General features: G+C 48.9%; 1 protein-coding gene and 1 long non-coding RNA gene across 2 annotated transcripts in view; both read right to left on the bottom strand.

Moving 5' to 3' along the window:
* LOC129386796 (uncharacterized) overlaps positions 1-16,076 on the bottom strand; it is a 111,995-nt gene that overhangs the window by 49,250 nt on the left and 46,669 nt on the right. The gene's annotated exons all lie outside the window — the stretch shown is intronic.
* Positions 529-5,803, bottom strand: LOC140212898 (uncharacterized). The gene is made up of 3 exons (XR_011889870.1): positions 5,748-5,803; positions 1,932-2,056; positions 529-671 (listed from the first exon to the last, which is right to left on the bottom strand). It is a non-coding gene; the product is annotated as an uncharacterized lncRNA (long non-coding RNA).

The raw sequence follows: 16,076 nt of genomic DNA, 5'->3' as shown, positions 1-16,076 counted from the left end.
CTATGCGAAGGTGGATGACCTGTGGGGCAGTATATAAGGTGACAAAATTATATTGATTTAAATAAAGACACACACCACATGAATGCTGACGAGGCATTACTACATGAACAGAAGGTAACTCCCGATGCCACACGCGAAGCTCAATAGAGCTCAAGCGGTGACTCTGAGATTGTTGCAGACAAGAACTTATCTAAGTCCAAACATTATTAACAAGCTATATCCAGAAAGAGAGGTACCAATCAAATGCGAGAAGTGTAATGACATCATTACTCTGGATCACATGCTTTGGCAGTGTCCTGTGTCTTTCACAGACTGTGACAAGGAGAGAGACTGGTGGCGGCGAGTCCTACACAGTGGAGTTCTTTTCGATCAAGTACAGGCCGTCCAGAAGGCCCACGATACGGCGGTAAGGTTAAACCTTACTGTCCCGACGTGGGAGCCGCCTGCGTCAAACTAAGGGTTGATCTTCAGGACATTTATAAAGTTCATCCTACCATACCATACCACATGAATTGTCATTTTCCGCCGTCTTTATTATTTGATCAATAAGGTAAATATAGCTCGGTGGTCGCTATGGTAGACTCGGCGTTAGCAGCCTTCCGCCCCCTTCGCGCCAATTCCCGCTTCTGCTCACGCCGTCGCTCTTCGTAAGCATCCTGTTCTTCCTCGGTCTGCAAAATACGCGGCCTGTATATTACACCACCGGAACACAAATGGGTTAACACGCCTATGCAGTGCGTGACGTCGCCAGCCAAGGAGACACATCATCAGCCGCAGCATAAGCTTATGTTATTACCACTGCAGCGCGAAGACCTCTCCCTGCGGTGTCCAATTGCTCTTGCCCTGCGCCAAACGATTCTAACTGGCGCCTGCTAATTTCTTAATTCCATCACCCTACTTAGCTTTCTGCCACACTCGACTGCGCTTCCCTTCTCTTGGCACTCGTTCTGTAACCCTAATGGTCCACCGGTTATCTAACCTACGCGCTACATGGTCTGCCCAGCTCAATCTTTTTGTAGTAAGGTCGATTAGAATATCGGCTGTCCCCGTTTACTCTCTAATCTTCCTGTATCTGAACGTTACGCATAACATTCTTCGTTCCATCGCTCTTCGAGGGGTCCCTAATTTGTTCTCAAGCTTCTTTGTCAATCTCTAAGTTTCTGCCCCATGTGTTAGCACCGGCAGAATGCATTGACTTTACACCTTTATTTTCAGTGATAGCGATAAGCTTCTAGTCAGGATATAACGATGTCGGCCATATGCGCTCCAACCCATTCTTATTATGCTGGGAATTTTCTTCTCATGATCAGGTTCCCCTGTGAGTAATTAACCTGCGTAAACGGACTCCTTCGCCTAGTCTAGAGGCTGACTGGCGATCCCGAACTCTTATTCCCTTGCCCGGCTACTTATCGTTATCTTTGTCTTCTGCATGTTAATCTTAAACCCCACTCTTGCACTCTCTCTGTTAAGGTCCGCAATCATTTGTTTTACCACGTCCCCAGTTTACCTTACGACTATTTTCAGTTTGCCGTTGTCGTTTTATTTTATATATTATTATTTCGGTAGTAGGTAGACTTCATTATAGCGCCATGTACGGACGCCCCACCGTTGGTGAGTGGAGAGAGTACACCGGCGATACGCTTTTGCTTTGCATCGAGGCTAGGGCATTTTCGCTCTACGCTTTCGGTACCCGCCGTGGTTGCTCAGTGGCTATGCTGTTAGGCTCCTGAGCACGAGGTCACGGGATTGAATCCCGGCCACGGCGGCCAAATTTATATGGGGGCGAAATGCGAAAACACCCATGTACTTAGATTTAGGTGCCCGTTAAAACCCCAGGTGGTCAAAACTTCCTACGGCGCGCCTCATCATCAGTAAGTGATTTTGGCACGTAAAACTCCATAACTTTTTCCAAGCTTCCGATGTATACGCACCCAGCGATCCGCTGCAATCTAGCATATAATAGCTCTGCTGTAAAAGCTCGGCACAAAAAGGGTTTCCATTTCTTGCTCTTCCTTGTGTTCTGGCTCTCTGATGTCCATATTTGGTTTTCCTGGTCCTATAAATAGAGATGGCGCCATTGGGTTTAAGCAAACAGCAGCGATTTCCCGTAAGGTCACTTGAATTCATTGGAAGCAAATCGAGACAGCGGTCTGTTGCGGCACCTTTCATTGGCAGCATACGATTACGGCGCAGCGCGAGTGCAAATCCGCAGTGGTTGCAATGACCAGCCACCTTCATACCGGCAACCTGGTCTGTGAAAGCTGGCAGCCTGCCAACAGTGAAAGCGCAACTGCAATTACAAAAAGTACTTAAAAAAGGTACCGCTGACTTCATAAGTAATACGGCCGACTGGGTTGTATTTTTGGTCGTTCACTGTCGCGGATGTTCTTAATTTCGCGAGATACTGCGCAAGCATGTGCAGGAGAAAATGCTTCTGGAGGTTTGCGATGACAGAGGTTGCCAGGATTGCAGAGGTTGACAGAGGTTGTTCGGGGTTGCCATCACTTTCGAAAAAGTTTTGCTTGTAGCACCAGACACGCTTATGTCTAATCGATAGTCTTCTTTCCATTGTTCGAAAATAGCGTGCCCGCAATACCGACGCGTCTCCTGCCAACCACTCGAAATCTTACGAAAGATTTTGTATCCCCGAAAGCCGAAAACCAAAAACTCCAACCTTGTATCACATGAAATTCTGCTTTACGCCGGACTTGTAATTGAACAATTCTGGTCTGGTCCACGGTATCCCAAAAAAGTATGAACGCTTTCTTGAGTAAGAGTATTTCCTACGCTCCTACGCTATAGAAAACATTGTATCTTTCCCTAGGACATTATCGCAAAGCACTGCGCGTGCTTGTACATGTAGTCCAAAAGCGTGCGACTAAGCGTAAACTCAGAGGACACATTGAAGTAACGTGTTCACGAAAAGAGCTGCGCTAGCAATTACAGCTATTGTTTCTTCACCCTCAATATTACGTTATATTACAATGTTCGCTTATGATAAAGATTATAAATATCCTATTGAATTTGGCGCCGTTTTACCTATAGTATTGATACAGCAAGAGGGCCCATGCGAAAAGACATACAAAAAAGCAACAACGCTCATGCTTTGAACGCGCTCGTAATACCAAAACTGAAAACGCCGGCAAAACCTCAATTTCGATACTTGTAGTAACACTACGGAAGCGCCGCCCACGTAGTTGTGGCTCCACTGTAACAGAAAGTTGTCGCTGTACTGGTTGTACGGTACTGTATTGGCTGTACTGAATAGATGCCCTGGTTAGCGGCTTTGTTCTCCACGGAATATCGCAATAAAACAACAAGCACCACCTAAATATTCTCACTGCAACAAATGTGCGCCTCGACGTTCATCATTACTTTATTACAACGAACACATTTTCATCTCTGATTTCGTAATCGCATACAGAATACAAAAGCTTCAAAGCCTGATAGAAGTTGCACACAGAACAAGTGCTCGGTCATCATCCGACGCACTTCAGCTGAAGTCAGTAAAGACGCACACGGAACAAGAAAGAACACGCCACCTTCATTAAAGCTGGCAGCCTTGTGTCACACAATCGCAAGACAAACTTTTTCTCGGCACCAATCTGACGAATCATGTATTGGCGCATGACTAATGAAAACCTGGCGACTCCTTATGTGAGCAGCTTCAGACCAGAGCAACAGTACGTTAATTTGTTTCTTTTTAGCAAATGAGAATAGTCAACTTCAAGTTCTAGCAACTACTGACAGTTCTATTAAAAAATTACTTTTCAAAGTTACGCCACTTACGTTCACTTGCATGTTATGAAATGACTTGTTGTTCTACATGTTAACGCTGCCATGTTTTATGCATGTTTCTTTGTATCGCTCTCAATGTAATAGCCCGAATGGGACCCTTAAGACTTAAACAATAATTTGGTTAGGATGAACTATCACAGACGAATGAAGACACAGCATTTCGATAGTGCTACCTTTATGTGCTAGAATTGTAAGGTATAATAACAGAGCTCGAGAATGGCATCATAGATCACCTAGACCGGAGGCCTGATACAGTTGCCGTGGGTGATAACATGGTGGTAAAATTTTACAGCAGATAATTAGACGTGAATACCGGTATTGACAGCGCTCTTGCGTGCTCAGTTGTCTCAATACCTTCCAAGTCAGCAACAAATTGGGCAAATCTTACGCGCCGTGGGAAACGATGTTGTGCGTAGCATTTTTCAGGTAGCTGACCGACAAGCACCGTTTGGCGTTCGTCGAAGAGTTACTAGAAGAACCAACGCGATCCCGTGTGTGACGAGAGCTGCAAGACAATGACGATTGAATCACGGCGACGGCACTACGACATTGTTTTTTCTTTTTTTACTCCGGGAAGAAACGTTACAACCTGCTCCTTTCTTGGACACTGGTCGATCTCGAAGGCGGTAGAATGTTGCGTAGCGTAATTGTGTCGGTCTGCTACGAAGAAGGGACTGGCGAATATGGAGCGCTGGTGAAGGTGGCGGTGCCTCACCAAGTGGTTCAAAGCGTTTTATGCCACCAGCGAAGAATGGTGACACGTGACGCAAGGGAGATGGCCGAAAAGTCTGTGGCCGAACGGAAATTGCGCACGCACATGGGCTGTAGTTCGTGCTACGTGACATGACGCACGCGCCTGTCGTCTCGAAGAGCAAGCTGGCGTTGGCACGAGCGAAGCAAGCGTGGGGTCGTGGCCTAAAGGCTAGAGCGTCGGGCTGCTCTGCTTAGCGCCAGAGATCCTTATCCCAACATCAAACACCTGAACTTTCTTATTATGGAGCGAGGAGAGACAGCAACCTACCTACCTCTATTAAAGTGCCTGGTATGGGGCAAAAGAAAAAGTTCGCGCAAAAAAAATATACGTTGTAAGCAATTTTGCTGCTGTAATGCTGCAACGTACGTACCTATACTTTTCACACCACAGTAAGGCTGACCATAGACCATGCAGCGAGGATCATCATTTCCGCATCACCGGCGAACAAGAGGTGGAGTTATTCATCTCTAGGCCTCTTAATGTCTTTGAAATCTGTGAGAAAGTGATGCACTTGGCGCGTGTACGGTTTCATTTGTGTGCATTCGCAAAGCAGTGGAATGCTTGTGCTAACATGAGAGAGTGAAATGTGCTTTCCTCCTTTGTGGAAAGTTCATACCACTACCGAACAATATTGTGTTTGTTCTTTTATTTTAGTAGCCGTTGTAGGTGCGTTCCTGGGCCAATGGAAAAATTTTGGTTGGCTACAGCTACAATAACGCTTCATCCACGTCGTTTAAACTATTAAGCTCTCTTCGTATTCCACCATAATCTTCCAATTTATTTTGGTTTCCTGCATTAATTATTTCTCTATTTTAAAAGACGTTGCCGCCAAACTTCCACTTCATAGTGGTCTAGTCGTTCTGAAAACCGATATTTAATCTGACAAACTAAATAATCAGCATTATTTCGCATCGCATTACACCTCGTCGTATACATACCAGCCCTCCTTCTCGCCTCCACCGCTCCATGTCGAAAGCAGGCACGTAGCACAGGCTCATCAGGACGGCACCATTTTTGTGGAATGCCTCGTACCTAAGCCTCAAAGCTTCATCAAACACGAAGACAATGGACCAGCGTACATCCGTGGCAACATCTTCTGTGTGGGTGGATGCGGTGAACACGTGACTCCTTGCGCAGCCGCATTCTTTCTCAGACCCCAACGATATCCGCAGGTATACCGAACACCTCTCCTCACCTGCAGATGTCATCCTCAAGTGGACTTCTTTCTTCGTTGTAGGCTTTGCTCATCACCAGCTCTGCGAAAAGCCGTGCCAACAGCACAATGACCGTCACCCGGACAAATCATCATCATCAGCCTGGTTACGCCCACTGTAGGGCAAAGGCCTCTCCCATACTTCTCCAACTACCCCGGTTATATACTAATTGTGGCCATATCGTCCCCACAAACTTCTTAATCTCATCCACCCACCTAACTTTCTGCCACCCCCTGCTACGCTTTCCTTCCCTTGGAATCCAGTCCGTAACCCTTAAAGACTATCGGTTATCTTGCCTCCTGATTATATGTCCTGCCCATGCCCATTTCTTTTTCTCGATTTCAACTAAGATGTCATTAACTCGGGCTGGTTCCCTCACCCAATCTGCTCTTTTGTTATCCCTTAACGTTACACCCATCATTCTTCTTTCCATAGCTCGTTGCGACGTCCTCAATTTAAGTAGAACTATTTTCGTAAGCCTCCAGGTTTCTGCCCCGTACGTGAGTACTGGTAATACAGAGCTGTTAAACACTTTTCTCTTGGGGGATAATGGCAACCTGCTGTTCATGATCTGAGAATGCCTGCCAAACGCACCCCAGCCTATTCTTATTCTTCTGATTATTTCAGTCTCATGATTGGATCCGCGGTCACTCCCTGCCCTAAGTAGATATATTCCCTTACCACGTCCAGCGCCTCACTACCTATCGTAAACTGCTGTTCTCTTCCGAGACGGTTAAACCTTACCTTAGCTTTTTACAGGATAATATTTAGACCCACCCTTCTGCTTGGCCTCTCCAGATCAGTGAGCATGCATTGCAATTGGTCCCCTGAGTTACTAAGCAAGGCAATATCATCAGCGAATCGCAAGTTACTAAGGTATTCTCCATTAACTCTTATCCCCAATTCTTCCCTATCCAGGTCTCTGAATACCTCCTGTTTCGACTGAATCAAACCCTTTCTTGTAATCAATGAAAGCTATATATAACGGTTGGTTATATTCCGCACATTTGTCTATCACCGGATTGATAGTGTGAATATGGCCTATTGGACAAATAGCTAAGGTGACAAAGCTCGAAAAAGAAGCTCTCGAAACATCAGGGCTGGAGATAAGCCTATCCGCATTCCGTATGGCCCATTCTGAACCACATTCTCCGAGAGTGCATTTCCCCTGTCAATCCTCCCCCTACGTCTTCACCCCTCGTCCCACTACCAGGGGGCTGACCAAGGCCACCCAAATTTAGGACCAGCTATATGACGAATTGCTGCGAAGTAACCCTCGATGAGTCTTAGGTTATTGATAGAAGCAACGAACACAGCGTCCCTATCTACAGTCTAAGTCAAAAGTATACCGGCTTTAGCTTACATACAGTTGTCATGCAGGCCACAGGCTACATGGCGCAAGCTCAATGCTGCAAGCTCCAATGCCCTTGGCAATGATAAAAATATTGCCGTCGCCATCCAAGGACATGGTGTGCTAAGTACACCACGGGAATCGCACCGCGCAGCCAAACGGCATTTAAGGTAAAGGCGTGCGTAGCCAGTTTACTCTTCACGAAGGTAGTGCTTCTCCTTCCAAAGAGCTACAACCTCACAGTGATGTGCATCTCTGAAAATTCAGCATAAAAGACAAGCAAAAGCTAGAATCACACACGGACAGCGCTGGCTCACAATCTATGATGATGATAACGACGGCTCGCATTTATGGCGCGTATCTACTAGGCGTATAGGCCATAAATTGGGCAAGAGGTCGATTAAGAGAAACTGCTATCCTAAGTGGACGAACGAAAGATCTAAAACAGAAGAAAAATATATATGATTACAATACTCAAGAAAGCAGTGAGCCTGACTAAAACAAAACTAAAACTTTACGGAACAAAAACAAGCTAAAACATTACGGAACAGATCATGCTCAGTTATTATCTCAGTTAGTGCGAAGCATTTATCCCCTGCACGTGGCGCAAAGGCCGAACGAATCCACGTATTCCCGGGGAAGCGCTCAGTCGAGGGCCGCCGAATTCACCCGCGGCCACGCCGTGACGACGTACAACTGGAACTACAGGCGGTCACAGACGCTGAACCCGACACCAAATTCGTCTTCGACGAAGTTCTTTTCAAAGCATGCGTCTGCGTTCCGAAAGCGCCGGTCCTCCAATCGGCGCAGCTTGATCTCGACGGCCTGTTGAGCGACTTGTCCCTCAGCGTGCCGCTGTTCGTTGGCCGCGCGTCGCTTTTATTATAGCTCGTGCTCCACGAACCTACGTATGTCATCGGCCCGTCGCTTTGCCTCCTACCTCGCTGCTTCTGTACGCATCGCATGCCTCTGCCGTCTCTGCAGAGCATTTGCGTTCTTACGCTCGTCTTCAGCTTGATAATTTTGAGGGCTCATTGTTGTGTCTGCAAGTAGAGGCCCACGCGACACATAGCGCATCTAGCACAACCGGGCAGGTGTATCTGTGGCGCGCACTCGTATCGGCGAGTGGAAGGACGAGAGGAGGCGCCAAGTTAGTAGAGGTTAGCGATCGGGCGTGTGGGAGATGCGGCGTAAGCGCCTGGAGCAAGTAGTGGCGAGAGTAGAGGCCAGTTAGCGGGCCGCTGCTCTCAGGTAGCGGACAGTAATCTTTACGAGAGAACGTGTGTGGGAAGCGTTACGTGCTTCGCATTGTTATCAGGAGAGCCTTGCCTTCAATTATGTGGTTCGGATGCTTGTTTTGTTCTTGTTTTTATTGAAACATGTGGTGTTTTACATGTATGCGTGATTACAAAGATATTGATCCCTTTTGCTAAGAGCTTCAAACCTGCGTCCCGCCGCTGAGGTGTCGGCCCGGTATTGCATTACCTCCGGGATCGGCCCACATTTTTACGCACAGATCGACTCGAAAAATGCCGACCAATGAGAGGCTAACAGCTTCTTTGTAACAGAGCGCTACCGACACAGGACAAAGAGAGTGGGGACAAACGACGCTGGTGTGTACAGTAGTAGTAGTAATAGTAGAGGTTTAATGTGGGAAATGACGCTTATTTCTGCAGCCCAATAGGGAGCACGGCGCAGCGTCATGAGAAGTGGGAAATAAACACGCGAAGAAGGGAACAAATGGATAAGCAGCAGGAGTCTTGTCCGTTCTTGGATGAAGCCGATGATGAAGGCAGCGGCCGGCGGGTTGCGTGCGCTTATCGGTAAGCTGTGATTCTCTTCGCCTCCAAGAATTCCAAGAGGCTGTGGAGAGTTCGGATGCGGAAGGGGGGCGGGGGTGCAGAAACAAGAGGTCACTGGTTGTTGCAGCAAGTAGGCCCTGTTACCTGTAGACAATGATGACCCTTCAGCGTTCCTGTGCCAGCGCAAGGCAGGCACCAAGAAGGTGGTCAAGGTTCTCGGTATCGTCGCAACGTCCGCAGGTCGGTGAGGTGGAGCGTCCTTTGTCTTGTAACCACACCGCCGTCCAGGTGCAGCCCGTGCGGAGTTGAAGTAGCGTCGAGCGTTCCCTCCTGGTAAGGCCACCCTCCAGAAGTGGCCTGGGGCCCCTGCCGTTGGCCACTTGGGCATCCGGGTGGATGGTTGTAAGCAGTTTTTTCAGGCGCTGCCTCGAAAAATCAGAGGCAACTACTGCTTGTGTGAGCGGCACTTCAGGATAGTGAATATGCTTTGGCAATAAAGGTGTCCGCTTCGTCATTACCGGCTATTCTCAGGTGGGAAAGCAGCCAGAGAAAGAAGATGGAGAACTCAGCGGCAGCCAAAGCTGAGAACTTGGAGATGAGCCAGGCCCCAGGTAAGCACTGATCGGCGGGGGTTAATGATCATGGGCACTGGCTTCGAGTCGCAGAGCACTGCCACCCGTTGCCCAGGAGGATCCTCATCCAGGACGTCGGCACCTAGATGGAGCCACGCTAGTTCTGCCGCGATGGTGCAGGCTCCGGTGGCCGATCCGTTGGTCAGGACTGATTCATCTGTGAAGACCAGCAGCCTTCCCTCCAGCTGCTCATGGAGCTTGCAGGATGCAGCCTGCTACACTGCGTCATCTGGTGCCCGTTGTTTAGACACCCCATTGAACAAGAGGTGGACGTCCGCTGGTCATTGGGGTGGTGGGGGCAGGGCGACTGCCATAGGTGAGTATGTGCTCACCTGCTGATACAGCAGGCACAGGCATCCCATCCGTGACGACGGTTGGCTGCGGAGTCTGGTCAGTAGGGGTCCGCCATCCGGAGCACGATGAAGGCACTCGATGAGCCCCAGGGCTCCTTCAAGCATCCTCAGCCAGAGCGGCCATTCACCACCATCTTCCAGTGCTGCAGGAACCCATGAGTGCATCGGGATCCCCAGGATGCTCCTGATCCCCCGGATGCTCTCTACAGTCCTTCCTGCTACTCTCCTCGCTGGTGTGAGGTTGACCAATGGGAGGGCACACAGCAACAAGAATGTTACTGCGGCTTGGTTCAGCCGGATCGCCCATTAATTGTATCAACCACGGCCACGTTGCTGCAGCTTGCTGTCAGCTCCGTGCACCCGGCGCACCTTGGAAGTGGCGGCCATGGCTGCAGGAATCCACGTAAGCTGGTGGTCAATGACGAGCCCCAGGTAAGTGACTATCTGTTTTCAAGGAAGGGTCCGGCCAGCAATATTCAGCAGCTTTGTGTAGCGTCGAGTTGAGGCCAATGGATGTATGTGTGCCGCGCACGACAGTGATGCGTGTGTCCTCGCTCTCTTTCTTTGTCTTATGTCGGTAGCGTTGGTTTTAGCCCATATGAAAAACCACCAATTCGCCCAATTTGCCGCTCTTCTAAAGATTCAAATATCATGTGACGCATTGCTTCTGTCTCGCAATTTTTTGGGCAATGATCGTTTGGTACTCCCTGCAGCTACACGCGCAATAAATTTCTCTGTTATGTTGTAATGCTTATATTGAGTTAAAAAAGAAGTCTCCCTGCTAGCTTTTTCATATCACTGAAAAGAATTCTTTTTACTCAACTTGGCGCAAGGTATTTGAAAAGTGAATTTTACACTCATGCAAGAAGGTTTAGATACGCAAGGAATAAAAGAGTACTTGATTTCTAACAAAAAGATTTCTGCAAAAAAGAGATCTAGGAAACCCACTGCTATTGCTAAGAATGCACCACGTCCACTGACAGTTCACAAACTTCCACAGAAAACTAGCAATACTAGCAACGAGGTTCCTAAACAGAAAGTCCCAAATAACATTGCCTCATGCGAGGAGTGGCCGCCGTTGCCAAGGCTAGACGAACCAGCGGAGCAGCAAGATGAGCTTAAAGTCTGTAGGCAAATGGTCAGAGATAGTTCGTCACACAGGGAGGCTGCCGCTAAAGTGCGACATCGGCGTTCACATCGCCGGAGATCTAGGAAACCCACTGCTATTGCTAAGGATGCACCGCGTCCACTGACAGTCCACAAACTTCCACAGAAAACTAGCTATACTAGCAACGAGGTTCCTAAACAGAAAGGCCCGAATAACATTGCCTCATGTCAGGAGTGGCCGCCGTTGCCAAGGCTAGACGAACCAGCGGAGCAGCAAGATGTAGCACGCTCGCCGAATTATGCTTCAGCTTCTGGCAGCAGTGTAGAAGACGACAAACAAGTCGTCACCATGATACGGGTCCTTATGAACACGCTACGAGTACTACTGACTGCCATACACACTCCGGTTGCTCGAGGTGCACTTGAAGTACTGAGTGCTCTGAATCCGGTACTGTCCGGTCTTGAGAAGCACCGTGGCTGCTGCTCAGCACTACTTCCTTAAAGAAGTCAAGGAAGCGTTCCTCTTCCAGTGGAATGCCAGAGGCCTTAAATCCCGCATTTCGGACTTTAGTCCGTTTGTTTTCAAGCCCTAATTTCCAATCATTGTCATTTGTGAGCCAAACATTGAGAGCGCCTTCCGCCTATCAGGATATGAAGCTTTCATGTCTGCCACCTATACCGAGCGCAGCAAAGTCATCGTCTACGTCAGATGCGATTTCACTTATCTTTCACACCCAGTGGCACCTGATGACGAGAATCAGTACGTATGTTTGATTATAAAATGCAAGAACGTTTCACTCACGCTGGTAGGTGGCTACATTTCACCTTCGAGTCGATTTGACAACGCAAGACTAAGTATAATTTTAGCAGCGACACCTGGACCATGGATTCTTACTGGCGATTTCAATGCGCATCACCCGCTATGGGGAAGCTTGAAGATGGATTGTCGAGGAAGACGTGTACTATCCTTCGCGTCGGACCATGAACTCTGCTGCCCAAATGATGGCAGTCCCACTTTTCTGCGGGGATTGACATACAGTAGCTGCCTGGACTTGACTTTTGTATCAAGATGCCTCAGTGCCAGTGTGAAATGGTTTCCGGACAACAAAACACATGGTAGTGACCACGTTCCAACGTACGTTAAAATCGATGGCATACGCAAGTCACACTCTACCACAGTTCTTCAACGCATCGACTGGCCTAAATACAAGTTACTCATGGAGAAGAATTGCCAAAATATGCAACAATGTCCACCTGGCAACATAGAGGAGCTCATTAACGACGCTGCTCGAGAAGCCACAAGAGTTTTTAGGCCTATTCCTAAATTTTCTGAATTCGAAGCAGAATTGGAGCGGCTTCGAGCAATTCGTCGTCGCGCAGAACGGAGGTACAGGCGCACCAAGTCCATCTACGACCTAAGGGAGGCGAGACGCATACAGAAGAAGATTCTACATCGGATACACTCCCTGCAGTCTGCAAGATGGAAGACTTTTTTGTGATTCCCTTGATCCATATAAACTCCTATCACATATATGGAGAACAGTGCGTGGTCTTCGAACATCACCACAATGCCACCCTTTCAAATGCCTGGCTCTCAGTCAAGGTCGCCGAGAGATCGACGTAGCGGAGGATTTCTGTTTAAGGGTAGCGGGTCTACCATCCTCGTTTCCCGTACATGACCCCCTTGACGTTCCGATCTCGCGGGATTCTCGTATGGATAATCTGTTTTCCATCGAAGAGTTACAAGCGGCGTTGGCAGCGTGTAGACGTTCCTCATCGCCTGGGCCTGACGGGGTGACTTACGCAGCTCTTGGCAACCTCGGTGAAACAGCCCGGCATGCCCTTCTAGAGGCGTACAACAATTCATGGCGGGAAGGAGTGGTTCCAGCTGCATGCAAGTCCAGCCGCCTTGTGCCTCTGCTCAAACCAGGTAAATCACCCCTTGATGTGGCGTCTTACCGTCCCATTGCTCTGGCCAGCTGTCTAGGAAAAGTGATGGAGAGGATGGTGCTGACACGTCTAGAGTGGTATCTAGAACACTACAAGATATACCCTGACGCTATGGCAGGCTTCCGACGCGGACGTTCTTCACTAGACAACGTCATAGATCTTGTCTCGTCTGTTCAACACGAAAAAAGCCTAAGGAGACTGTCAGCGGTGATGTTCCTGGACGTTAAAGGCGCTTATGACAACGTAACACATCGAGCCCTCCTGGGTGCCTTGGGCGATGTCGGCCTAGGGGGACTTGTGTTTCGATGAATATTTAGCTACTTAACAGACAGGTCATTCTTTGTGTAAACAGAGGATGGTGCATCATGACAACACAACACCTACCGCGGAGTACCACAAGGCGGAGTCTTGAGTCCCACTCTATTTAACCTCGTGCTCATCGACCTGGTTCACACCGTTCCACAATCCGTCCATGTGTCGATCTATGCAGACGATATATGCATTTGGTCATCACGAGTGACGCGTCCACAGGTGAACGCCAGACTGCAAAAAGCGGCCACACTAACATCCAGCTATCTTCGAGCACGAGGTTTGGAGGTGTCCTCCCAGAAGTGCTCTATGGTCGCTTTCACGCGCAAAGCAATGAGACAATACGTTGTTAGAATTAATGGACAGCCAATTGCCTACGAGAAGACGCGCCGTTTTCTAGGAGTAATAATAGATCGAAACCTCTCCTGGAGTCCTCACGTCTCTTACCTTAAAAGGAAACTAGTGATGATAACAGACGTGCTGAGATTTCTTGCAGGAAAGTCATGGGGTGCGTCTGTGAGTGCAATGCTCCAACTCTATAACGCACTGTTCTTGGGTATCCTACGCTACAACTTACCTGTACTAGGTGGGACCCGTAAGACCAACCTCCGAGCCCTCCAATCTGTACAAGCTCAAGCTCTGAGAATTTGTCTTGGCCTTCCGAGGTGTGCATCAACGGCAGCAACAATAGCCATCGCGCATGACCACCCTATCAATACGTATATTCATGTCGACTCCTTACGGGTGCACATCAGGCACTTTGCCCGACCTCCATCGCATCATCTCACCTCCCTTCCTGCCGCTCGACCTCGTTCAGCGTTTAGCAGAATTATTGCCGCCAACCACGGAAGTTTACCGTCAAACTTCACACATGCAGCACGGCCATCTCTACCGATGTGGTGCCTGCATTCACTCCAGGCCCTTCTTGTTATTCCCGGCATCAAAAAGAAAACGGAAATGTCATCTACCGCCCTCATACAAACCGTCCTTTCATTCTTACATGAAAAACACAACGAACGCACTCACGTTTACACGGACGGTTCTGTCTCCCGTAATAGCTCAGCTGGAGCAGTGGTACTTCCCGCTCAATCTGTCACTATCAAATTCAAGACGTCTCACGTTACATCATCGACGGCTGCAGAACTCGCAGCTATCCGTGCTGCTCTGGAGTTTACAGGTCCCAATTCACCACATTCATGGTCCATCTTTTGTGATTCAAAGGCAGCTCTCCAGTGTCTGCTGTCCCCTTTCAACCACGGACCAAATGTACAATTAGTCGCCGACATCGGACTACTCCACCATTACGCAATCGACAAGGGACACAGCATCATCTACAAGTGGATACCGGGTCACTGCGGAATTTCGGGAAATGACAGTGCGGATGACGCTGCCCGGTCGGCCCATGATGGTGCCCAGATAGTACCCATACCGCTGTCAAGAACAGATGCAGCCACAAGTCTTCGCTCCCTCGCACGCGAGCTTACGCTAACTCTGTGGAACACCAGCGAATTCACGAACACACGTCTTCACAGATTGGATCCAAGTTTGCAACTCTGTCTTCCACCAGGGTTGCCATGAGCGGAAGCAACACTTCTGTGCCGCCTATGGCTCGGCATGGAATTCACGAACTCCTATTCCTTCCGTACTGGAATGGCCGACAGCCCTGCTTGCGACACCTGCGGCTGCGAAGAGACGATCGCGCGCCTCCTCTGTGACTGTCCACGTTACAATGTGCAAAGAAAAGTGCTCGTAACCGTGCTCGAAAAACTGGACAATCGCCCCTTCACTGAAGAGAAAGTTCTAGGACACTGGTCCAGACGGGTTTCGGCACTCAAGGCCCTAAGGGCTTTGCTCAAATTCTTAAGGACATGTGACTTGTGCGAACGCCTTTGACTATTCTTGCGCGTAACATCGCGTTACTGTGTGCATTTGTCTTTTTTTTTTCTTCGCTCTTCCTTCTCCTTTTATTCCCTTTATCCATTTCCCCAGCACAGGGTAGCCAGCCGGTATTTACACTGGCTAACCTCCCTGTCTTTCCTTCCCTTTTGTCTCTCTCTCTCTTCAAACGGGATTCCATTCTTGGAACCGTATATCCGATGTGTACCGTAATCATAAACAGCGGGCCAAAGACACATTCAGGTTGCGTCAGGTTAACACGCAACATCAGGTGGAATATCTACATCGCAACTACCATCGAAGGTAGACAACGAATGTCTGTCTACCTTCGCAACTGCCCGTCATCGTCGACCACCTGCCCTGCTCCCTCCATCCCCTCCGCTTACAACCCTGCGGCCCTTAGCACCACTGATCGCCGATCCCATCGCACAAACTGGAGCCACCACATATCGCCGAACAGCTTGCGCTCACGTGGCACACCAAGGACGGAACGCGGGTGCCACAGCCGCTACCCCATACCGGTGTAAGTCAGCCGCACAGTCCAATTCTCCTCTTATCACTCTTCTCTTTCCTCCCCGCGCAACGCTTCTGAAACAAGCTAAGCGCGGCTATCGTAGGGTTCTATTCGAAACATTAGCTGCCTAGAACAAACAGCCACCCCCGCCTATGTCACCTCCATCGGCAATGGCGACCTCCGATGCTGGCCCTCCATCTCACTCCTTGCTCCATCTGACACTTTCTTGTGCTCCGTGTGGCCGGGCGGGTGCATTGTACGGTTTATCTAGTATTAATAGGGCGGTTGCCCAACTTCCGCCGTGGCTGCTTCAACAGAACTCGTGATTCTTTGGTGCCCCTGAAACATTTCTGCGGTGGCAGCATCGTTACCAGCACGTACCTATGTCCATCCCTA

This window comes from Dermacentor andersoni, chromosome 8, assembly GCF_023375885.2.
Source record: "Dermacentor andersoni chromosome 8, qqDerAnde1_hic_scaffold, whole genome shotgun sequence".
Taxonomy (NCBI): Eukaryota; Metazoa; Arthropoda; class Arachnida; order Ixodida; family Ixodidae; genus Dermacentor; species Dermacentor andersoni.
Note: the sequence above shows the minus strand (reverse complement) of the source record. Positions and strands in the feature narration are given on the sequence as shown.